Raw genomic sequence first — 25,011 nt, 5'->3', positions numbered from 1 at the left:
CAATCACTCCCTCCCTCCCTCTTCTCCTCCTATGCCCCTCCCCTAGTCAATGCAGCCAGTCCTGATGAGACCTCATAGGCTAGGGTCAGCTAGAAGGAGAGGAGGACCTCCCCTATCGGTGGTCTTTCCATTTTACCTGTCTGTGAGCCCGGTTTCTTGGCTTTTTCTGTTCTCTCCTTTGCTCTTGTGGTGGACCCTTTCCCTCCAGTTTCACTGTGTAGGCACTGTCCAAGGTGCTGACTAGAGAGCGGTCCCCTTCTCCTCCTCCACTCTGGCGCCTGAGGTGTGATGCCCCAAATCTACCATTTCAACCCACCTTCTTTTCCAAGCCCCACAACTGCAGTCAGAAAGTTTGACGAACCCTGTTCCATTTGTTGTCCCTGTACATCGTCAAGGGTGTTAGTGGGTTGGTGTTCCCCTCCCTCCACTGGAAGGAAGTCCTGCATGGCTACAGGATGTGGCCACTTCAGCCTCAATAGTCCCCTGATGCTAGAAGTCTGAGATAGGGTCACCCCCATATCTTCCCAGGAGCCTTCCCATCCCAGGTCTCCAGCTTGTTCCAGACTTGCCCCAACACCAATTTCCTTGCTCTAGATCCTGTTTCCCTAGTAGCACTTGCCTTGTCTTGCCTCAGTGAAAAGAGAAGGCTCTTAGTCCTGATGCAACTTAATGTGCCAGGGTGAGTTGGCACCCTGGGGAGGGGGTAGGGTTTGAGGGAAGTGGATGGAAGGTGGGACTGGGCAGAGAGGAAAAAGCTGGGTTAGGATTGGGATATAAAATAAACAAGTAAATCAATTTTTTTTAAGTTCAATGAATATTAGACCTAAACAAGAAACAAAAATTCCCCTTCCCATGTTAACTTTCTGCCTTGGTCTCCTCATATTATGATGAATGTCTGTTTTAGAAACTACAGCCCCAAATCTTGGACTTGTTTTCCAACCTCTTATTAATATCTCCACATAAACTAAGTTTTATCCTGCAGGGTAGGTAATATGTTTCCTGCTTTTCTAGTCCATCTGTCTCAACTCAAATTCCCTTTACCTACCATGTACACGTGGTTCTCAACCTTTCTAAAGCCTTGACCCAACCCTGTAATATACTTCCTCATGTTATGGTGACCCCAGTTATAAAAATATTTCATTTCTACTTCACAACTCTAATTTTGCTACTGTTATCAATCATAACATAAATATCTGTGTTTTCTCGTGGTCTTAGGTGACCCCTGTGAAAAGGTCTTTGACCCCTCCAGAAGGGTCACAACTCAAAGGCTGAGAACCACCGATGTACACTAATGTACAACTAGAGTTGTTCAACTGGTCACTCAACTCCTCTCTCCAGTTATCACGCCTGTGCTTCCTTTAGTGATTTAGCCACATAATATATGACATCACACAAGGAGGTGAATGCTGTCATGGTGGGTGCAATATCTACGTTTAGTTGTTGATATTTCCATGTCACTTGGTCCAATACTCTAACTCACACCCTGCTGGTGGAAATGCACAATGATGCAGCCCCTGATTGATAGTATCTTATAAATAAGGCATGTGCCTGCTATACATCCTGGCCATGCTACTCCTATTTAACCTTTTTGGTCATCCTAAAGAAAATTAACCAGTATGAAAAGCAATGCTTTTCTACATATAACAATGCTGTATGAGTATACATGGGGGTATCTCGAAGGTTTTGTGTTTTTTTTTTTTTCCAACCAAGTATTTTCAAGCACTTGAAAAAAACAGAAATCAGAAAATAGTGTGTTTGGAGAAACAGGCACATTCTCCCTAATTACATTAAGGAAACCTGCTAGACTGGAGTGCTAACTTCATTATTCCCTCCCAAAGAAACTGAGCTTGCCTTTAGTTTTATTGGCAGACATGATGTGTGTTAAGTTTACTCACTGTCTTGTTGATCCAGCTGTTCCCTTTACAGTAGACAGAACTAATGAACACAAGGAAGAGGTGGCAGCTGGGAGGTCGCAAACAGGCCTGTTAGTCATTAAACCTGTACAGACTATGTCAAGTTTCCTCTTCCTAATACCTCAGAGCCATTACGAATGTCACCTTTTAAACCCATCCATCCTTGATGGCTGCAGAATACATGTATCACCATATTGTTTGCAGGGCTAACCCCCTCTCTCCAACCCCCACACGTTCAAGCAGGCATGTATACACAGGAAAAAGCAGGGCTGGGAGATACGAACCCAACACAAAAGCATTTGTACACATGAAGGTGCATAAAAGGGAAACACACGAAAACACAGGCATGTATGCACCTGAGCCTGTGTAATTGGGACATACACACACAAGTGTATCACACAAAGGTGCAGGGCTAGGGACTACTGACCCCCACCCCCCCCCCCCCCCCCACCCCCCCCCGCATATGAACAAAAGGAGGGGAGGGGTGGGACCCCCCCCCCCACACACACACACGTGACCTCAGTTAGGCCAACTACACAGGTGAAGTGAGGCAGCTGACCATATGCCCGATGTTGGAAAGCTGTGGTCATCAACTGTGTGCTGTCTACCTTTGTAACCTCGTGTGGCCCGTGGTGTGTGACTTTTTTCTCATACGTATTTCTAGTGATTTTACTGAATTATACTTACACAGCATAAAAGTCGTCCACTTCAGATTTGCAGAGTACATCTTGGTAAATGCACATAAGTGACAGTGACTGCAGGACTGTGACATTCTGGATCTGTGGCTCTCTGAGAAACTGCCAGATATTATCAAGTTCACCTGCAGCCCGGTGCAACTCCTCCTACAATGCCAGGCAAACACTGACCTCTGTTCTGTTCTTACAAATTTCACAGCAATTAGACATTGCAACAAACATTTGTGTGTGTGTCTTTCCTTCACTCAGAGTGCTTGCTTAAGTTTCCTTTATGTTCCTTTATACATCAGTGCTTTGTTTTGGGTGATCATGGTTTTATTATGTGAAAATATATATTGTATTTTCACTTTACATCCCGATCATAGCCCTCTCCCCAGTCTCCTCCCAGTCCCATGCTTCCTCCCTCTTCTCCCCACCCCTTCCCCTAGTCCTCAGAAAGGGGGAGCCCTCCTCCCCTACAAACTGACCCCAGCCTACCAAGTCTTATGACTGCCTGCATCCTCTTCCTCTGTTGCCTGGCAAGGCTGCCTCACTAGGAGAAGCGATCAAAGAAAGGGCAACAGAGTCCATGACAGAGACAGCCCCTGCTCCCCTTACTACAGGACTCACATAGAGAATGAGCTGCCTATAGGCTACCTCTGAGCAGGGGGTTAGGGTCCTCTCCATGCATAGTTCTTGGTTGGTGCATCAATGTCTGCAGGCCCACCTGAGCCCAGATTTGTTGCCTCTGTTGGTCTCCTTGTGGAGCTCCTGTCTGCTCTGGGTCCTTCTATCCCTCCATTCTTCCATAAGACTTCCTGTGCTCTGCCCAAAGTTTGGCTGTGTGTCTTAGCATCTGATTTGATCCCCTGCTGGGGGAAGTCTTTTATAGGATATCTTTCATAGGCTCCCATCCTGTTCCCTCTCTTCAGTTGCTTCTGGTGTCTACTCTATTTGTTCTTCTGATGAGAATTAAGCATTCTCCCTAGGGTCCTCCTTGTTATTTAGCTCCTTTAGGTCTGTGGATTGTATGTTAATTGTATGGTTAATTAATTAACCATACAATAATTGTATGGTTAATATCCTCTTATAGGTGAGTATATAGAGTGCATGTCTTTCTGGATCTGGGTTACCTCACTCAGGATGATCTTTCCCAGATCCAGTCATTTGCCTGCAAATTTCAATGATGTCCTCGTTTTTAATAGCTGAATAGTATTCCATTATGTAGATGTTCCACAGTTTATCCATTCTTCGGTTGAGGAACATCTGGGTTGTTTCCAGTTCCTGGCTATTTTAATAAAGCTTCTATGAACATAGTTGAGCAAATGTCCTTGTTGTATGATGGGTCATCTTTCTGGATATGCCCAAGAATATTATAGCTGGTCCTTGGGGTAGAGATGTTGCCAAATTTCTGAGAAAGCACCAGATTGATTTTCAAAGTGGTTGTACAAGTTTGAACTCCCACCAGCAATGGAGGAGTTTCCCTTTCTCCACATCCTCACCAGCATGTACTACCACTTGAGTTTTAGATATTATCCATTCTGATAGGTGTAATATGGAATCTCACAGTTGTTTTAATTTGCATTTTCCTGATGACTAAGGACATTGAACATTTCTTTAAGTGCTTCTTGGCCATTCAAGATTCCTCTGTTGAGAATTTTGTTTAGTGTGTATCCCATTTTCTAATTGGAATATTTGGTTTGTTGGTATTCAGTCTCTTGAGTTCTTTATATATAGTTTGGATATTAGCCATCTGTTGGTTATAGGGTTGGTGAAGATCTTTTCCCAATCTGTAGGCTGTCATTTTGTTCTATCAACAGTATCCTTTACTTTATAGAACCTTTTCAGTTTAATGAGGCCCCATTTATTAATTGTTGATGTTAGAGCCAGAGCTGTTGGTCTTCTGCTCAGGAAGTTGTCTCCTGTGCCAATAAATTCAAGGCTCTTCCCCACTTCTGCTTCTAATAGATTTAGTGTGTGTTGTTATGAAAACATGTTTTTGTTTTGATCCCAGGTGTAGGATATGGGGCTGATTCATGTTGTCTTCAGCAGCAAACTATTTGCCTCATGTGGGCTCTGAGAGGGGCCCTTTGCCAGATGCAAATAGTTTAAATCTGTGGACTCTGGGGAGAATACGGACCAGAGACCAAAGAGTGTTGGGGGGCCCAAAGAAGAAGACTGTTGGTGCCCCTGCCCCCACTGCTCCTGATTGCCGCTGATGCAATTTGATGAGAAGTAGTTGGCGATATCCTGCAATGATGATTGGACTTTCCACAAGGAACCCAAGTACCCTAGCCAGCAGAAAGTAGCAAAGAAAACTATGCCCCATCTCCCCACTAACATTCCTTCTCTCCTATCTGTTGTTTGGGTGCTAGAAGGGATTGGGAAGGGGAAGGGAGTAAGAGGGATTAACAATAATAGTATAGAAAGTAATGCCTACAAGTGTGTTTGTTTTTATGTTCAAGTCTTTGATTTACTTGGACTTTAGTTTTCTTCAGGGTGATAAATGTGGATCTATTTGCATTTTCTACATGTAGAAATCCAGTTCGACCAGCACCAATTGTTGAAGGTGCTATCTTTTTTTTCCATTGCATGGTTTTGGCTTCTTTGTCAAAAAATCAAGTGTCTGTAGGTTATTGGGTTTATTTCTGAGACTTTGATTTGATTCCATTGATGCCAGTACCTTGCTTTTTATTACTGTTGCTCTGTAGTACAGTTTGAGAACAGGAATGGAGATATCTCCAGAAGACACTTTATTGTACAGGATTGTTTTAGCTACTCGGAGTTTTTGTGTTTCCATATGAAGTTGAGAATTGTTTATTCAAAGTCTGTAAAAGATTGTGTTAGCATTTTGATGGGAATTGCACTGAATCTGTGGGTTGCATTTAGATGCATGGCATTTTTACTGTTAATCCTATGGATCCATGAGCATGGGAAATCTTTCCATCTTCTGATATAGTCTACAATTTCTTTCTTCAGACTTGAAGTTTTTTTTTTTTTCATACAAATCTTTCACTTGCTAGGTTAGAGTTACACCAAGATACTTTATGTGTTTTGTGGCTATTGTAAGGGTGTTGTTTCTTTATTTTTTTTCCTCAGTGCATTTATCTTTTGTATACATGAAGGCTGCTGATTTGTTTTTTGTTGTTAATTTTGTATCCAGCCACTTTGCTGAAGTTGTTTATCAGCTGTAGGAGTTCACTGGTAGGAATTTGGGGGTCAAATGTATACTATCATATCAACTGCCGATAGTGATACTTTAACTTCTTTCTTTCCAATTTGTATCCCCTTTATCTCCTTCAGTTGTCTTGTTGCTCTAGATAGGACTTCAAGTACTAAATTGAAGAGATACAGAGAATAGGCAGCCTTGTCTTATCCCTGATTTCAGCAGAATTGATTTAAGTTTTTCTCCATTTCATTTGATGTTGGCTATAGGCTTGCTATATATTGCCTTTACTATGTTTATATATTTACCTTGTATCCCTGATCTCTACAAGACCTTTAACATGAATGGGTGTTGGATTTTATCAAATGCTTTTTGGCCATCTAAGGAGATGATCATGAGTGTGTGTGTGTGTGTGTGTGTGTGTGTGTGTGTGTGTGTGTGTTCAGTTTGTTTATATGGTGGATTACATGGAATGATTTCCATTTGTTGAACCACCCCTGCCTGCCTGGGTGAAGCATACTTGGTCATGGTGGATGAGACTTTCAATGTGTTCTTGGATTTAGTTTGTGAGTATTTTATTGAGTACTTTTGCATCAATGTTCATAAGCGAGATTGGTCTGAAACACTTTTTCTTTGTTGGGTCTTCGTGTAGTTTAGCTATCAAGGTGACTGTGGCCTCCTGGAATGAGTTTGGTAATGTTCCTTGTGTTTTATTTTGTGGAATATTTTGAAGAGTATTGTTATTAGCTCTTCTTTGAAGGTCTGGTAGAATTCTGTGCTGAAACCATCTGACCCTAGGCTTTTTTTGGTTGGGAGACTTTTGATGACTGCTTCTATTTCCTTAGGGGATATAGGACTACTTAATTTGTTTACCTGATCTTAATTCAACTTTGGTAAGTGGAATCTATTAAGAAAATTGTCCATTTTATTTAGATTTTCAAATTTTGTGGAGTTTAGGTTTTTGAAGTAAAACCTAATGATTGTTTGGATTTCCTCAGTGTCTGCTGTTACGTCTTCCTTTTCATTTCTGATTTTGTTGATTTGGATAGTGTCTCTCTGCCTTTTAGTTAGTTTTGGCAATGGTTTGTCTATCTTATTGATTTTCTCAAAGAACCAGATCTTGGTTTGGAAGATTCTTTGAATTGTTTTCTGTGTTTCTAATTTATTGATTTCAGCCCTGTGTTTGATTATTTCCAGTTGCCTACTCCTCTTGGGTGTGTCTGCTTCTTTATTTGGGGGTGGGTGCTTTCAGGTGTGCCATTAAGTTGCTTGTGTGAGATGTCTCCAATCTCTTTATGAAGGCACTTAGTGCTATGAATTTTCCTCTTAGCACTGCTTTCACTGTGTCCCATAAGTTTGGGTATGTTGTGCCTCCAATTTCATTGAATTTTAGGAATTCTTTAATTTCTTTCTTTCCTGACCCAGTTGTCACTGAGTAAAGAGTTGTTCAGTTTCTGTGTATGTAGGATTTTTGCTATTTCTGTTGTTGTTGAGGTCCAGCTTTAGTCCATGATGGCTTGATAGGACACAAAGGATTATCTCAATCTTCTTTTATCTGTTGAGGCTTGCTTTGTGACCTACTATATGGTCAATTTTGGAGATTTTCTGAGGTGCTGAGAAGAAAATAAATTATTTTGTATTTGGGTGAAAAGCTCTGTAAATGTCTGTTAGGTCTATTTGATTTTTTTACATCTATTAGTGTCATTATTTCTCAATTTAGCTTCTGTTTTGTTGACCTGTTTTTTGGTGAGAGTGGAGTGTTGAAGTCTCCCACTTTTAATATGTGGGGATCATTTATGGTTTAAGCTTTATTAATGTTTCTTATACAAATATGAGTGCCTTATGTTTGGGGCATAAATATTCAAAATTGAGATGTCATTTTGGTGAAAATTTTCTTTAATGAGTATGAAGTATCCCTCCCCATTTCTTTTGATAAATTTTGGTTGAATTCTAGCTTCTTGTGACCATTTGCTTGGAAAACCTTTTTCTAGACCTTTATTCTAAGTTCTTGTGGCTGAGGTATTTTTCTTGTATGTAGCAGAATGATGGGTCCTGTTTACCCATCCATTCTGTTTGCGTCTTTTTATTAGACAGTTAATTCTATTGATATTGAGAGAGATTAATGACCAATGACCAATTTAGTTCCTTTTATTTTGGTGTTGGGTGTGGTAGTATGTTTGTGTGGTTTTCTACTTTTAGTTTTGCTGTATTGAAGTTATTTATATCCTGTGGGTTTGTTTTGTTTTTGTTTTTGTTTTTTTTTTTTTTTTTGTGTGTGTGTAGTTAGTTTTCCTTTTAGTATCTTCTGTAGGTTTGTGCATAGATACTGTTTAAATTTGGTTCTGTCCTGGAATATCCTGTTTTCTCCATCTATGGTGATTAAAGTTTTGCCTGGTATAGTAGTCTGGACAGGCATCTGTACTCTCTTAGGGTTTGCAAGACGTCTGCCCAGACCCTTCTAGCTTTATGGTCTCTGCTGAGATGTCCGGTGTGATTCTAATAGGTATGCCATTATACGTTACTTGGCCTTTTCCCCTTGCAGCTTTTAATATATTTTCTTCTCTAATTTTGTTGAAAATATTTTCTGGGCCTTGGAGCCAGGAATATTCTCTCTCTTCTATTCTTATTATTCTTATGTTTCATCTTTTCATGGAGTCCTTGATTTCTTGGACAGTTTGTATCCTATAATTTCTCATATTATCTCTTTTCTCATTTTCTATCTTTGTGTCTTCAGTGTATTTGCTGACTCTAAGAAATAGCTCCAGTGCTGCATTCTAGAAAATAGAAAAATGATAAAATAAAACTCAGTTACTTACTATCTGTCTATTCATACTGTGACAAAGACTAATTTTCTGAAAGTCTAGTATTTATTGCTTCCCTTAGTGATGGAATCAGCTTTGTAGCTTTTAAAATAGAAGAGAGTCAGTGATACTTAACACAAAGTATTTCAAGTTGAACTGTTTTGCATTTTGAGTGATCAGTAAGATTGAGTGTTGGTTTTGAGAGGGAGAGAGAAAGACACACACACAACAGAGAGAAAAAGAGAGAGAGGGAGAGAGAGAATGGTAGCAGTGGTATAAATATCAGGACATACATGTAAAGTAAGTTTGTTAATGAGAACAAATCTGTACTTTACCTACACGGTGCTTACATATCATTTGAAAGTACTTTTGAAATTTTTCCAATATAATAGCTAGATGGCTAAGTATTATATTTAGTCCATATAATACCTATATTAAAAAGTCAAGAGTATATAAAAAAGAATCTAGAAAAAAATGGGGTAGGAGAAAGAATATGATCAAAATACACTGTAAGGAATTGTTGAAGAATACATAATAATTTAAAGAAGTATCCAGAAGATATACAAGAAGAAAGAGTTCAGTGGATCTAGACTGTGAACATTAACCCGGGTCATGGTTAGCATGTTTTCCCTCTTGACAGTAATTTTCAATTATTCTTGAAAGAAATGAGACTTCCTCAGGGCCTATGCTCCTGGTTGACTAAGGGTTCAGTTCAATTTTATAGCAACCTATAGGACTAAAGACACTGAGTTGAGAGAAATCGGAGACAAGCACAGACCTCCATTTTCGTGAAGCAAAAGCGTCTGTTTGTTCTATTAGCATTAAAATACTACATTCAAGAAAATTCTACAGTTCTACTTCAGATACTCCGATACAGACTCTTGCTCTTTCTCCTCAGGTTGTCCTGCCAGCAGGCTGACATCACAAACATTTGGACCTACCAGATGGTGGTTTGCTCCTTTTCTTTGTTGCATTCCCTGCACTCTGCACTGCAATAAACACTTCAGCTGCTCAAAAACTGCTCAGAAATTTATGGCAGAGTCAGTTCAATTTGTAAAGGCAGCACAGATGTATCTACGCAACAGAAAGAATATTGTAATAAAAATACGCATTATTAACAGGGCTGAAGTTCCTAATAGTATTTCATGGTTTTCTTTTCTGCACCAACCCCCACCTTCATTTAAGCAGAAAATCCAAGGAAGTCGGAAACAACAGGATTATTAATCATGCCTATTGTCATGAGAGACTGAGCCTTGATTAAGCACCAATGACTTCTCCAAATAACAGACACATTTTAAGGAGGACAGTTCAGTATTTCAGTACAGTGATTAGCAAACAAACATGGGCAGCTCTGGGCATGGATTTCTGAAGGATTTCATTAGGAAAATATTCAAAGGAAGTATGTTGTATGGATTTTATCATGAACTAAGAGTTATAGTTTACCAGACAAACAAAAATGTAAGGAATATTCCAGGAAGAAAAGATGTTGCATCTGTCAAAGACTAAAATGCAGGAAAGACCTAACTGTCTGCTGAGTATATTAATAAGGTCAAATTTTAAGTATAAATTTCCCAACTCTGTGACAGAATATCTTAGACAACTTCTAAGAGGAAATATTTATTTGGATTTGCAAGCCTTGGTCATTGTATCCATAATTCCTGCGCCAGTGATGAGGAAAACATCACAAGGAGTGTCCTGTAGAGCAAATATGTTTACCTCAATGGATAGGGAAAGAGGAAAAGACAAGGAGGAAGAAGGGAAGGCAAGAGTGTGGAGGGAGAGAAAAAGAGAGGGAAGGCAGCACAGTGGGCAGGATAGGATACGGAATTCCATTTAAGGGCATGTCCCCAATGACTCTCTACTAGGACAGCCCTCCTAAAGCCGCTACCACCTCCCAGTAACATCAACAGTGGAGGACAGAAGTCGTTAGGGACCAGTGTAGGCCCAAACCATAACACAGGAAGGGAGATTGTGAGGGCAAGTTGTTGAAGGGTTGACTTCAAAGATGACAGTTTAACTATGGCTCAAAGAATGATACGATGAAATTATTAAAACAAACCTAGCAAAAGAGAATACTACAGGTTTCGTGTATTGTGTGTGGAATGTATCCAAGCTGTGACCTCATTAACGACAACAAACCATTGCTCTGGAACCCAAGAAGTCCGGATACCAACAAGCTTCCTCCTCTTATGCAGCCTTTGTATTGACAATTCACTTATCTAGCAGGTCAGACTGACTGATTCCCCCCCACACCCGGGGCTTCAACCTAAATGCATTTGTTGTATATGCCTTCTATTTACCTTGATCTCTTTTAAAAAAAATTGTACCCCCCCCCTTTCATATACAGAGAGAAAAAGAGGGGGGCAGACAGAGACACAGATGCAGAGGGAAAGAAAGAGGAGGCTCAGGTCACAGAGCAGTTAATTCCTGCACCTCTACTTTCTCTGGTTTTGTTTGTCACAGATTAGCATCTTGTCACAGACAATTAGCAGTGAAAAGCCAAAGGATGCTTTCAATTAGAGAAAAAAGGATAGAGTCCTTAGCAGTATTAATGCTAAGTTTCTCACTACTGAACATAAAAACAAAGCAGTAGTCATTAAAAGACAGCGATCATTAAAGGCTCAGAACTCCAGAGATGAAACCACCAAAATTTCTCAAGCAATAACCTGCGAGTGACAAGTCCTCACAAATTAATTACAGGCATAAAATTATACCCAAACATTATAAGAATAACAAACCAAACTCTTCAGTTTTCTTTAAATTAAATATTTGTCAGCTATCCATCTTCTCCTCTCTTCCATCCATTGATGTGAATTTCATTAATCAAATTAGCATGTGAAGCAGAAGGAAGGCATCAGAGAGTGAAGGGCGTGCTGGAAGATAGCAGATACAAGTATTCGTTTCCAGACGGGGACGCAAAATAATATTAAAATCCAAATCTCAACAGCATGAATTTAGGGAGATTTGCACGGTATCAAGAAGTCATTTTTTTATTAGTTTTCCTGCATTCACAGATAAATGAAGTCAAGAATACTTCCATTCCCCAGCTGCAAATTTTCTGAGCATGGTAGAATATTAAGCAATTGGGTTGAAGCATTGTCTGCTTTAGCTGAAAATTTTGAATATAGCGTGAGTAATCAGCACGAAATAGTATTCTTAGGCATCTCATTGTAATCAGCATGTTATTGTTACAATGTTATGGTATCCAAATAAAGTGGAGTTTCCTTGTTCTTAATTTTTGCATGCGTTTTAAGAATAAATTATAATAATTTCCAAATGCATGAAGGGCAGCTTTGTGAGATTACATCTTTCTTTTTAAAATGATAAGAAATTGACTAATGAGTCCCTCACACAGAGTCTATTAGAGGGGACAGGACAAAGATCTCTTGGAGACCTCATCAAGTGGAAACAATATGCAGGATTAATTCGCATCTATTCAACTTCTCCATGTTTAAATGGGAAACGAACTTTGAGTGACAACTTTATTTAGTAAGTCAAAGACTGCTGAAAATTTTTATGAAAAAGGTACAACTGACATGCAAAACAGCAGATTTTTATTAGGAGCATTTGATGTAATACAGTGAAAAAAAAACTCTCATTAGATACCAGCTAATAAAGGGCATGAAATATAAATCACTTGCAAGTTTGAGCTGCATGAAGTCGCCTGTGTTTGCAATCATAGCCTCATCACCTTGTTTATTAATATTGATCCCATCCATTGCCCTGTCTCCTTTTATATCTAACTCATTTGAAATCATAACAGTTTCCTATAATTTGGTTTTATTTAAAACTATTGTTGATTGTTTAGACATACATCCTTAGAAATTAATTTGTAATCATAATTCCTGGAGCTCAGAAATTTTGTTTCAGTCAATAAAGACAACTTAAATTATTAACATAGATCTCATATATTGGAACATACAAAACAAGGGCTATTGATATTATCTAACTCAGAGGATTGAATTTTAGACTTTGAAAGGGTTAGTAAAAATAGTCCCATGTGGCTAAATTACTAAAAGTACATTGGTGGCAATAATGCACTTATGTAAGTTTTACTATAAAAATGGAAGAACTAATAGCATACACATTTCCATTATGTTATATTCAATATAACCATAAGAGAAAATAAGCCTTTAAGCAATGATGTGAAGACAAAAGCAACTTTTATCAAAGCCTTCGCTATTATCAAGACAATGTTCTCAGAACCACAAAAAAATGTTTTATATCACTCCATGTTTTACATTTACTTACCTACACATAAATCCCACAGGTCTTTGTATATCCAGAAGATGTGCTGACAAAGGAATAGCCCTTCTTTAACCACTTGCAAGTTTTTAATATGTTAACTGAGATGTACTTTAAAATCAGGATATCGTTAGCAAATACACAATAAGCTAGCTTATACTGTTTTTTTAGGATATTTATTTTATTTTTAATTTTTATTTTTATTTTTTAATAGTTTTTATTTTTAATACAGTTTTTACTTTTTAATACAGTTTATTCACCTTATATCCCAGCTGTAGCCTCCTCCCTCATTCCCTCCCAACCCCACCCTCTCTTCTTCATCTCCTCCCATGCCCCTCTCCAAGTCCACTGAGAGGGGAGGTCTTCCTCTCCTTCCCTCTGACCCTAGACTATCAGGTCTCATCAGGACTGGTTGCACTGTCTTCCTCTGTGGCTTTGTAAGGCTGCTTCCTCCTCAGGGGGAGGTGGTCAAAGAGCCAGCCCCTGAGTTCATGTCAGATACAGTCCCTGTTCACCTTACTAGGGTACCCACTTGGAGGCTGAGCTGCCACGGGCTACATCTGTGCAAGGGTTCTAGGTTATCTATATACATGGACCTTGGTTGGAGTATCAGTCTTAGAAAAGACCCCTTTGCCCAGATTGTTTGGTTCTTTTACTATCCTTGTGGAGCTCCTGTCCTCTCCAGGTCCTGCTATCTCCCCTTCTTTCATAAGACTCCCTGCACTCTGCCCAAGCCTCTTCCAGCAGTGTATCAAAGCAGACACGGAGGCTCATAACCAACTTTGGGTTTATACTCTTTTTAAATGTGCCTGCTCGGTTAGTTAGGTCTGTTAGGAGTGTTTCAGTCCCTTTGCTATTGTTACCCACCTGTCCAACACGTGAACACATCATTAGATCCAGGAAATGATCCCAAGTTCAAATAACAACATGTACTGAGGATCTGACCTACTGCCCTGCTGGACCGTAAAAAAGTTGAGATCGAGCCAGTTGTCTGATGAATGAGACCTGTCCCAATAGTTGCTGTGTGCTTCAATCATCTTACTAATCCTTTAGCCCCAATCCTTGTTCTAAACAGTCAGTAAACTTAAAGATATCCAGCAGGAGTCTTTTCTGAGGGATGCCTCCTGCTGAAACTACATCCTGTCAGGAGGTTCACGATGTTGGGGTCCCAGCCGTGGGTTTGATCACTGAGTTATAGTTATGAGAGGAAACTCTATTATCTATTATCAAAAAAGTTTCCCTTTGTGATTAGCAGGGCATCTGAAAGTTGACACTCGATACCTAGGAAATCATTTCCCTGGTATTTTCCCACCCAATCCTCATGCTTGCTTGAGTCACGTATTTTATGAGATCCTTAAACTGATTTTCAACTATGTCATCTTTTTATTCTAAGTGACATTCATTGGTAAAGTTCCCTCAATGCCCAGATTTATTTCCTTACCTTGCATTATATGCCCCTTAATTACTAACTTTTAGATAAAGTGGCAAGTCTGATAATACTTTCCAACAGTGTTAAACAAAGCTCATGCTTTCTGCTTTGTGGACTTGTCACTTGTTCCATATTCAGTGACTTTCAGTTCATGGCAGACTGAACAGCTGACATCCTCTTAAATTGGTTCACATGTCATTTTTTATTAACTGTGTATATCTTTGTGGAGTGGCGTGGTTATGTACCTGAGTGAACACACATACCTGAAGATGCCTGAAAAGGGCAATGGATACCCTGGTGAAATTCACAGCTGTGATTGTTTCTGTCCTTATAACACATAGCACACCTATTAGTACCCATCTGTAATTTTGTTGCCATTATATATACTTTGCCATTTAATTTAATTGTTATGATACACCTCTGGCATATTCTTTCCATTTTAACATTATGAAATCAAAACCCAAACAACTCAGGAATCTCCCCCATCACCACTTTTCTTGGTCATTTTCTTTTCCTTCAGATTTTTAGGCATCTTTGTAAAAATTTAAAATAAACACAAGGAAAGAAAAGCAATCAACAGCAACCATTCTGTTAGTCTGTGTCTTTTCGTTGGAGTCCAACAGAGCCAAAAAACTGGGCCCTGGGGGCCCTGCAGAGAGTGATACCCCAACCAAGGACCATTCATGGAGATAACCTAAAACCCCTGCTCAGATGTAGCCCATAGACTCAGTCTCCAAATGGGTTCCCTAGTAAGGGGAGCAGGGGCTGTCTCTGACATGAACTCAGTGGCTGGCTCTCTGATCACCTCCCCCTGAGGGGGTACAGCCACAGAGGAAGACAATGCAGCCAGTCCTGATGAGACCTGATAGGTTAGGATCAGATAGAAGGGGTATAGACCTGATAGGTTAGGATCAGATAGAAGGATGGTCCTCCCCCATCCGTGGATGGGGGAAAGGGGGACAGGGAGAGAGAGGGTGTATATATAGAAAGAGAAGAGGGAGGGAAGGGAGGGATTAGGAGGAGATGAGGAAGGGGGCCATAGCCAGGATACAAAGTGAATAAATTGTAATAAATAATGAATAAAATATTTTATAAGAAGAAAAGAAAAATAAAGACCATGACTAGAAAAAAAAAAAAGCAGTTAACAAAGTCATCTAATATATTTCTGGATGAAACTGTGTATGTGAACAGGGGCTGGGCAGGAAGTCACTACATAATACCTCTAGTTTGAGCTGGCCACACCCTGCCCCTCCTTGCCACAACCCAGAGGGATAGCACTGCCCAGGAGCCTAACAAAATATACTCCCAACTGCTAGGAGAGTGGAAGGCCCAAGGAAGGCCTATGTGAAAAAATCTTTGTCACCTTTGCTTTGGCAGTGTTGTACAGAGTTCTACAAAAGAATACAGCTTTGGTAACTTTGCCTGATTTTCAACTGTGTGTCATCTACCAAGTAATGACTAACTTGTGTCTCAGTACAACAGAAAATTATCAACTAAGGAAGGAAAAAAAAAGTACATGGATTAAAAATTTATTCTTGAAGCCCTGCTGAATTGCCTTGGGCACGGAATATTTCTATCCAAGAGAAATTGGGCAGAACTGCGAAATGAATACTAAGATATCACAACTCTAAAAAAAAAAAAAATCCAGTGAAGGATGGCTTGTAGGGGAACATCTCAGATGGCTGAACACACACATGCAGGGCTCCTGTTGCCTGATACTCTGGGGAGTAAAAGGAGAGTAATGAACTGAGTCTTTCTCTAAATAGAAAGAGAAGAGAAGGCTCCCTTTGGTTTGAATTTATGTTTAATTTTTATCAAGTTTGCCTCTTCCTGGGAGATGCATATGCTGCGACGTTTTCACCTCCCTGACCCGTTAAGACAATCTATCTCTTTCCCCTTCATCTAAAGTCAGAATTGGCAGCACTCTTCTTACACCATGAGCTACTTTTAAATGACATGCAGGAGAAGAAAGACACTGCAGTTAAATATATAAAAATAAATTTTCCTGGCTTACTGGGGTAGCCAACAAATATCTATGAGTAATGCCCCTATATCACGAACTAGCAGGGCACTTAATAAAACCCAAACAACTGTCACACACAGGTTATAAGGTCATTTCTCACATGTAAGATAAACTAGAAATCTATCCAAAGGATAGAATCAGGGAGAATGAAGTTTGTTGGAAACTAGAGAATGAGCTTTGTGTGTTATTTCATTTCCCAAGGGCACTTTGATAAACATACACACATATTGTCAATGCATCCTGGGACCCCTGGCGCCAGGGCAAAGCAGAAAACAAGCAAGTTCAAACCCATAAATACCATTTAGTAACAAATTAAATATTTGCCATGGGAGACAGGAAGACAAATAAGTAAAATAAAACTGTATATTGTTTTTGCTGCTGACTATGTGCAGAATGATGGAAATGTAAAAAAGAAAATGAAGATACTGTCCTTCAAGAAGTTAATGATAAGGTTTCCCTTTATAGAATTTGCCTTAAAAGAATCACGGAGTCTAGTACCCATCAGGGTTTGATGAATGAATGCACAGAAATAAGCACTGTAGGAAAGCGAGTTTGTGGGAGGTTATAAGAAAGAAATGGGAATTCACGGACATGCTTTATTTAAAAAGCAACAATCATATTTCTGAATGTATAGCCCTACAATGTCATTTTGTCCCCAATAGCACAACAGAAAACAAAATTTACCTGCCGATACTCAGACTTCAGTGTGGGTAGAGCATATAGTCCAGTTCAATAGTAGTGTGCTTGTCTCACGTGTACAGGGCCTGGTTCAGTCCCCACCATTGAAAATAATCTCTAAATTAGATGAGAATTAAGATTTACTTTGGGTGTTTGCAGGAACTGAAGACTCAGATTCCAGCTCAAGACTCCAGGTTTGGACGAGTCCTTGATTCTGGGATGTGGGGTCAGTGGAGAACCATTGCTGTCTTCCGTGGAAAGCCCAAAGACAGAAGTGTGGCTACCCCACTGCTCCTTTCCTTCGGCGTTCATTCCTGCAAGTTGTTTCTTCTTCATTTCAGTCTGTGTCCTATCTGACTATTCCAGAACAAAGGCCGAGTTCAGCCTTCTGAGAGCACAAAACTTTATCTAGGGTCAGAGTTTCATTTCGAGAATATAATTCTAAATTAGAATTATTTCCACAGGTGACAACATTTACACAGGGAGAGTCAGCGAGCTCAGGGCTATGATTATGTGGTGAATACATGGAGGTTGCGAAGTCCAGGAGTGTGCAAAGAGAACTGAACTGTTTTACTTCAGACAGACAACAGCACTGAAAATGCTGACAGGTGTTAACATATAAAATCTACTGTCTTTTTACTAAAACTTAAAGAATGCACTGAAGTTGCCAGATAAGAGAACAGGATGATGGCTTGGTTTTGAGTTTCAAATACGTAATAAATACCTTTCTAATTAAAACGGAAATTTTAACCCCGGCATCTTACAGTTCCACTTGTTAAATCTGGAACTGTGGATGCTCACACACAAAGCAGACATTTGCCTGACTTTTTCGGGTGGCAGAGCGAAGAAAATGAAGTAGGCACCTTTGAGGGGTACGTTGACACAGCAGAAGCCAAGCTCTCACAGGAGAGCTTATTAGTTAATGCTCACTGCCCTGAGAGCTGCCATTATAGAAAACACCCAGACATTTCCCCATAGACAATTTTACTCAATCAACAAAGTCCTTTATCGGTGACATTTCTTAATACCCCACAGACAAGTTTAATGAAAGACGCACAGAACCAGTTACCATGCACAGCTTCACGCACTGTCCTGGTCCATCCAATTGTCTACTGGGATGCCGTGCAGCCCGCCCACCTTTGCTCGTGGGAAGTACTTCTGTGTCCCCCTGCTTTAAATATCATTAATGGTTTTTAGGTTTTAGGATGGAACATTCTTTTTCTTTTTCTCTTTTTTTTTTATCTCCTTTTTACTCCCATCCCCAAGGTTTTCTTTTTGGTTTTTTATAGCAGTTTTTTTTTTTTTTTTTTTTTTTTTTTTTGTAATGTTTTTGGTTTGTTCTGTTCTGGTTTTGGTGTGTGTGTGTGTATTGTGGTTGTTGTTTCTCAGTCTGAGCAATATTGACATTTGAGGGCATCTGTTACTAGACTATCTTGTGTATTTCAGGAATTTTAGCAAGATTTTTGACCTCTAGCTTTTAGATAATAGATACGTGAACTGTGACAACTAAAACCAAGTGCACATACTGCAAAGCGCTGCTCAGAGGGCAGATTCCTTTTTGACTGAGAACCGCTGCTCAGCCAGGGCCGCTCGTACTACTACACCTTGTCTTTCCTCCTGTCAGTAGAGGGAGAAGTCAGGAATCGGCTCCTAACAGATAAAGAGAAAAACGCAAAATCTGTAATATACACAATAGGGCCTGCAAGGTGGTACAGCAAGGAAACCACGTGTCTTACACGCATGAGGACCTACTTTTGAATCCCAGAACCCACAGAAATGCCAAGGGGGTATGGCAACCTGTCTGTAACCCCAGGCCACTGAGATGTGAATCCCTGGAGCAAGCTGGCTAGGCAGGCTAGCCAGAATAGTAAGCTCCAGCTTCACCAAGAGACACAGCCTCAGTGTAGAAAGTGAGGAACAGTGGATGGAAACACGTGGTGTCAATGTCAGGGGCTCACATGCACACACATCCACAAACACCTTTACATGCGCCTTTACACACTCATGGACCTTTACACACCTTTACATGCGCCTTTACACACACACGGACACACAATACACATGCACACAGGTGCAAACACACACATCCCTAAGCATCATTCGTTATGCCCCCAAATCCTAGAAAATGCTTTTTAAATGAATTATATTGCAATTAAATGATAATCAGCCTAGAAAAAGTGGCTTCCTAAAGGCCAATTAAAAATACCTTGAGATTTCCTCCTACCCCTGTCAGAATTGCCGGGCTCAATAAAACAAATGACAGAAGATGTTGTCAAGGAGGTAGGGAAAGGAAAAGATGTATTCACTGCTGGCGGGAGTGCAAGCTAGAACACTCACTGCAAAAATCAGTATGGAAGCTCCTCAAATCAATCTATCACACGATCCAGCTGCATTACCCTTGGCCGTATACACAAAGAACTCTATACTTGCTCATTCATGTTCATTATTATTCTATTCATAACAGCTAGAATTTGGAAATAGCTTAGATGTCCACTGATGAGTGGATAATGAAAATTTACACAATGGAATCTTATTCAGCTGTTTAAAAAAATTATAAAACTTGTAGGCTAATGGATGGAGCTAGTATCATCAAGAATGAGGTAAACCCACGCCCAAAGGGACAAATATTGCATGTTGTCTCTTACATGCGGAAGTCAGTTTTCAACCATTAGATGAATGTTTCAGTCTAATTAACCACAGAGGTTGGGTAGATATTAAGGGACCAGGGGAAGGGAAAGGGATCCTCCATGAAAGTATAAACAGAGCATAATTTTATAAAGAAACAAGGGAGAAACCAACCGGAATAGAAAGATTCAACAGGGATGGGGATGGAACGTCAGGGTAAAGGACGTAAAATAGGAATACACAACTCACACTAAAAGCCTTTTGAAAAAGCCACATGGCACCTACAACTGTAGAAGCTTTCTAATATGTGTATTATATATATTAGAAATATATTTATATACTCTATATTTAGTTATATAATTGTATATATTAGAAATAGATATTTATATATAACATATATATTAAATATTTAGTACATAACAGAAATACATATGAGAGTTAAGTGGGGTCACCATGTAATGAGGGAGACAATGCCCCAACTAGACATCTTATGACACCACATAAAACTTCCAATGCCAGGAATGGGTTGCATCTTGGTGAGTCACAGGCCAAAAGGGCTTTCACGGAAGCACCTCAAACATCACAGACCCTTGTCAAGGCCGTTGGTTGCTTTCCACAACCTAATGGTAAAGCCCTATTGCTGAAGACACGGCTTATGTAATGCCACTGAACATGGGGAAATGAAGCTGACGCCCCCAAAAGAAGCTTCACCCCTACTAACTAGCATTTGTGGTCCTGGAGAATACTCCATCCACTGTCCAGATGAGAAAGGTAGTCATCAATATCACCCGGTTCCAAACTCTGAAACCCACAACAGTGACCTGCCTGCATGATGTACCAGTGCAAAACTGCCACAAGTGTTCGGGGAGTAACCAACCATTCTTCCTGTGAGGCCCATTCCAGGAGATACAACCCATACCTAAACCAGGACTCAGTAAGGATGGGTCTCGGGGCAAACCCCTACTGCTACTGCCACAACTACTCTACTAAAGGAACACAGCTGAAATGACTTCTGATGACATTGCTATACCGATATATCAGTGCCTAACTCGACCCTCCTCAGAAAAGCTGCCTCTTGCAGTCAGTTGTAACTGACAAACATGACTCTAAGGGAACAGCATCTTCCAGAAACAATAGGACTAATACACATATGAAATCACAGAGGCTATGGCAGTATGGGCAAGATCTGCATAAGTTCAAACTGGGAGTAATCCCAGCACTGAGAAGGGAAAGTGGACGCAAAGTCCTTCTCCTAAACAAGAAGATGGTTGTGCCTGATATCTGCTGACAGAGGGAAAAAATCACTTTTCTCAAATGAAGTGTCAGAATGAGTGTATTAACCACACTCTAGGCCAAGCGCCACGCCAAGGAGCAGCTGGCGAGCACAGAACGCGTGTGGGCGTTTCTATATGTGTGTGGGCGTGCAGTTTTTGTTTTGTTTTGCTTTTTTGGTATTTTTTTTTTCAGTTTGTTTGCTTTGCTTTGTTTTGTTTTGTGGGAGTGGTTTGAACGAGACTGGCTCCACACGCTCATTATTTGAATACTTGGCCTCCAGTTGGAACTGTTCAGGAAGAATTAGTGATCGTGTGTGAGGAGCAGTGAGGCACATACTATTCCCAGTTACCTCTCTTTCCAGTTTTCACTTGCAGACAAAAATGAAAGTTCTGCTCTAGCGCCATCCCCGTAAGCCGCCACACTCCCTACTTTAATGGTCACGGGCTCCAACCCTCTGGAATCATGACCCCCAAATTCAATGTTTTCTTTCATAAGTTACTTTGATCATAGCATTTTTCTTATGGCAATTGAAAAGTTACAGACGTGGCTTTTCTCTTTGTTTTTGTTTCTTGGTAGGGAGGGAGAGAATATGAAGTTAGGTGGGGAAGGAGGTGGGGAGGATCTGGGAGGAGTTGAGAAGGGAAAGAATAAGATCAAACTATATTATATTAAAATAATTTTATTTTAAAATAGTAATGTCCTAAATATAGTTTATACAACTAAATAACAAAGTATTTCATAAACTAAAAGACAAGAAAATTAAACTGAAGTTATTAGATATCTACCTAATATAGAGTTAAAACAAAATGTAAACACTGTAAAATGTGTCTTCCTGTTAAAAAGGACATATTAAATAGAATGAAAAACGCATATAGTTATAATGGAGAATATTATAATATTATTCAAATATTCTAATATAATTCTTCACAATATTCTCTATGAAGCTATGGTAACAGGAGTTAAAAAGTCAGTAAAACAAACACTTTCAAATTGTTCCTAAGTCCCTTAAACACTTCAGCTTAACATACATTTAAGTTCACATTGCTCAGCAGTCTTTCTGTACATAGCCACTGCTTCAGCTCTGAACATTAGCTCAGGATAGGACTTCCGCATGCTCTCTCTTGCAGAAATGATGCCTGTCATGCATCCACAATGATAGGCAGAATTGTTTTTCAATGTGAGAGTAAAACACTATCAATATTGCAATTACCCAGCATGCCCTCAATTCAACAGCATACTTCCCAGAGCAATTTAGCCTTTATTCCACCTTTTAAAGCTTTCGATTTAGTTTTATAGAAACACCACTATTTTCACATACTTCATTGTTTAAAATAACTTGAAACTGAAAATAATTACACATCGTGAATCAATTTCAAACTGTATGAGCAAGGCCTAGATCTGCAGCTCGGGGTAAATCTTTTGCCTAGCTCACCCTCTTGGCCAGTGTAGAACAAACATTTCCTGTATAAGAGCACAGATTTTATGCATGAACCACACTTTTGTGTCATAATTAAGAAATCTTTCTGAGATCACAAAACTTTTCTCTTGTGTGTGTTTTAGAGTGTCTTTACAGTTAAGCCTATCGCCTATCTTCAATTTCTTTTAACACAGTTTAGACTTGTGATATCCAAACAACAGTGTAGAAACTATGAAAGGACAAAGTAGAGGCACAGGAAAACATCCACAGATCATATCCAACAATGAAGTTGTATCCAGCACAATTTTCACTAAAAACTCTTAAAAGTCAATAACAAAACAGCCCAAATTTTACAGTGCACAAAATATTTGAGCAGACATTTTACCAAAAAGACACATGTAGGACAAATAAGCACATAAGACATTCTCCCCATCACAGGTCTCCTGGGAAATGTGAACATTAACGCCAGCTGTAAACACATGCCCATCAGAATGGCTGCAGGCAGAAGTACCTGGCCACACCAGGGCCTCACACTGTGAGTACAAAGCCCAGCACTGCCCCCACTCTCGAGACCATTACACAGCTTCCATGCATGTGAAGTTAGTCCCTGGCATGCACAGCTATTCTAGACTGTTATTCTCATGTGTCATAGATGTAAACTGATATGGTACTTTCAGAATACAAAAAGGCATGCGGAGACAAAAACATTTGCGATAGAGATGTTGGCTTTCTTAGAATCCACAAACCACAGCAACACACACGCGCGCGCTCGCGCGCGCGCACACACACACACACACACACATATGTATAAATGTGTGTACTGTCAGAGGCCACATCTCCCAGCCCCTTTGCAAATAGGTATAAACAGTTCATTAACTTCTCACCAGTAAGACGGATGCCCAGGAAGTAAGTGTCATTTCCGCATCTAACACCAACAGCATTGCACGTGAGCTCCTCTGTTTGCCATGAAAGCCTGAACACAGAGCAGTCCTTGATCTAGTTTGAACCACCCCACGCTCAAGCAATGCTGGAAAACCAAAAATGAATACTTGGGTCCCAAGATGCCTGGGAACAAAGACTGAGTAAAATTATAGTACATGCTTTGGAGAAGCTTTGCATCAGAGAGACAGTAGCGTCTCTGGGTGTGGTATGAGTAAAAACCAGTCTTATAGAAAAAAAAAAATTGGAACTTCTAAAGTTTCCACCTTCTTGGATCAAGTTGCTACTTGGTTGCATCTCCAGGATACAGATGGTCACTTTCTCACTACCCAGACCTTACTGTGTAAGCCCACTTAATAAATCTTTTATTATATTATGTACAACATATAAATTGTTATAAAAGTTTACCCAAAACATCATATTTCTTACCTCAAGAAATTAAATCTGTTCCTCTAGAGAATCCTGCTTAGTGTAGTTACAGAAATTTCAGATGACTGACGGTGTGTTCCAGGTGAACAAGCTGTATGTCATCCTCTAGAAATGGCAGAAATCATGGTAGAAACAGAAGAAAAGGTAGCGGATCCCCATCAGAGCTTTCAGCAATGGACAGGGAACCTGCCAACAGTCATCCCCACTGCCATTGGGAATAGCCATCACCAGAAGACAAGGACCAGCCCTCTACACCAAGTTGTAAAGGAAAAGCAGAAAGAGGCAGCACAAGCCAAGGATAAAGATTCCTTCCCAATTTGCTTGGGCTGAAGAAGCCCTGGGTTCCTGGTAAAACTAATTGAAGAGATGCTGCTTCACAAATGACCAGGATTGGAGCCCGTCAGCCTTCATGGGTGGGAGCCCTCGCAGCTAAGTTTTATTAAAGAAGCATGGACTTTCTTCCAAAAAAAGGTCCATCGAACAATTGGTTTAAGTTAGAATCACCACAGAAAGACCCAAGTCACATCAGACAACTGGACAAAAAACAATTGTAGCATAAGATCCGTGTTTATTTAAATCTTATAAGGCACGCTTATGAAATATTTCGAGGTAAATACGGAGCAAAGTCTTATCTACTTAGCAAAGCCATTTCGGAGGGACTGTGCAAATAAAGACTAGAAAGGAGTAGGTTAGTAAAGTCTTCATGTTCTGTCATATATTTTGAGTGAATGATTTTCTTTTACTTTTCTTGTCTTTTATTATTATTACAGCTCTTATTCTACAGTTGTGATTTTTTTATCTTAATAACTTATGATCAGTTCACTTGCAAAGACTCGGTGCAGCTCAGTTCTTCTACATTTTTTGAGTAAATGTTTGTCCAGTACATACTAAGGTAACAAACACCATATAAAATAGCATTACAACAGCAAACAGAACAAAACATAGATGGACCACATGTTGGGAAAATGGCAGTCATAAACAAAACAACAGCATGGGTAGGTGCTTAAACCAAAATTTTAACTCCTTATTCAAGCTGCACCTTGAAAAAATAAGTAGTACATAATACTTATTGTAGGTAACTTTGACATTAACATTCATCAAGCTGAGACTTGAAGGATACAGATAAGGTTAAAATAAACAGACTCAGTAGAGATATATCAGAAAATATCAAGTCCCATTTTGGGTCAAAGAGAAGGAGGCAGCCTGGCATGGCAGCACACACCTTTAATCCCGGCACTAAGGGAGACAGAGGCAGGCAGATCACTGTGAGTTCGAGGGCAGCCTGGTCTACAAAGTGAGTCCAGGACAGCCAAGGCTACACAGAAAACCCTGTCTTAAACAACCAAAAACGAAGAAGAAGAAGAAGAAGAAGAAGAAGAAGAAGAAGAAGAAGAAGA

Source organism: Psammomys obesus, unplaced genomic scaffold, assembly GCF_907164565.1.
Source record: "Psammomys obesus unplaced genomic scaffold, mPsaObe1.curated_primary_1811, whole genome shotgun sequence".
Lineage (NCBI taxonomy): Eukaryota > Metazoa > Chordata > Mammalia > Rodentia > Muridae > Psammomys > Psammomys obesus.
Note: the sequence above shows the minus strand (reverse complement) of the source record.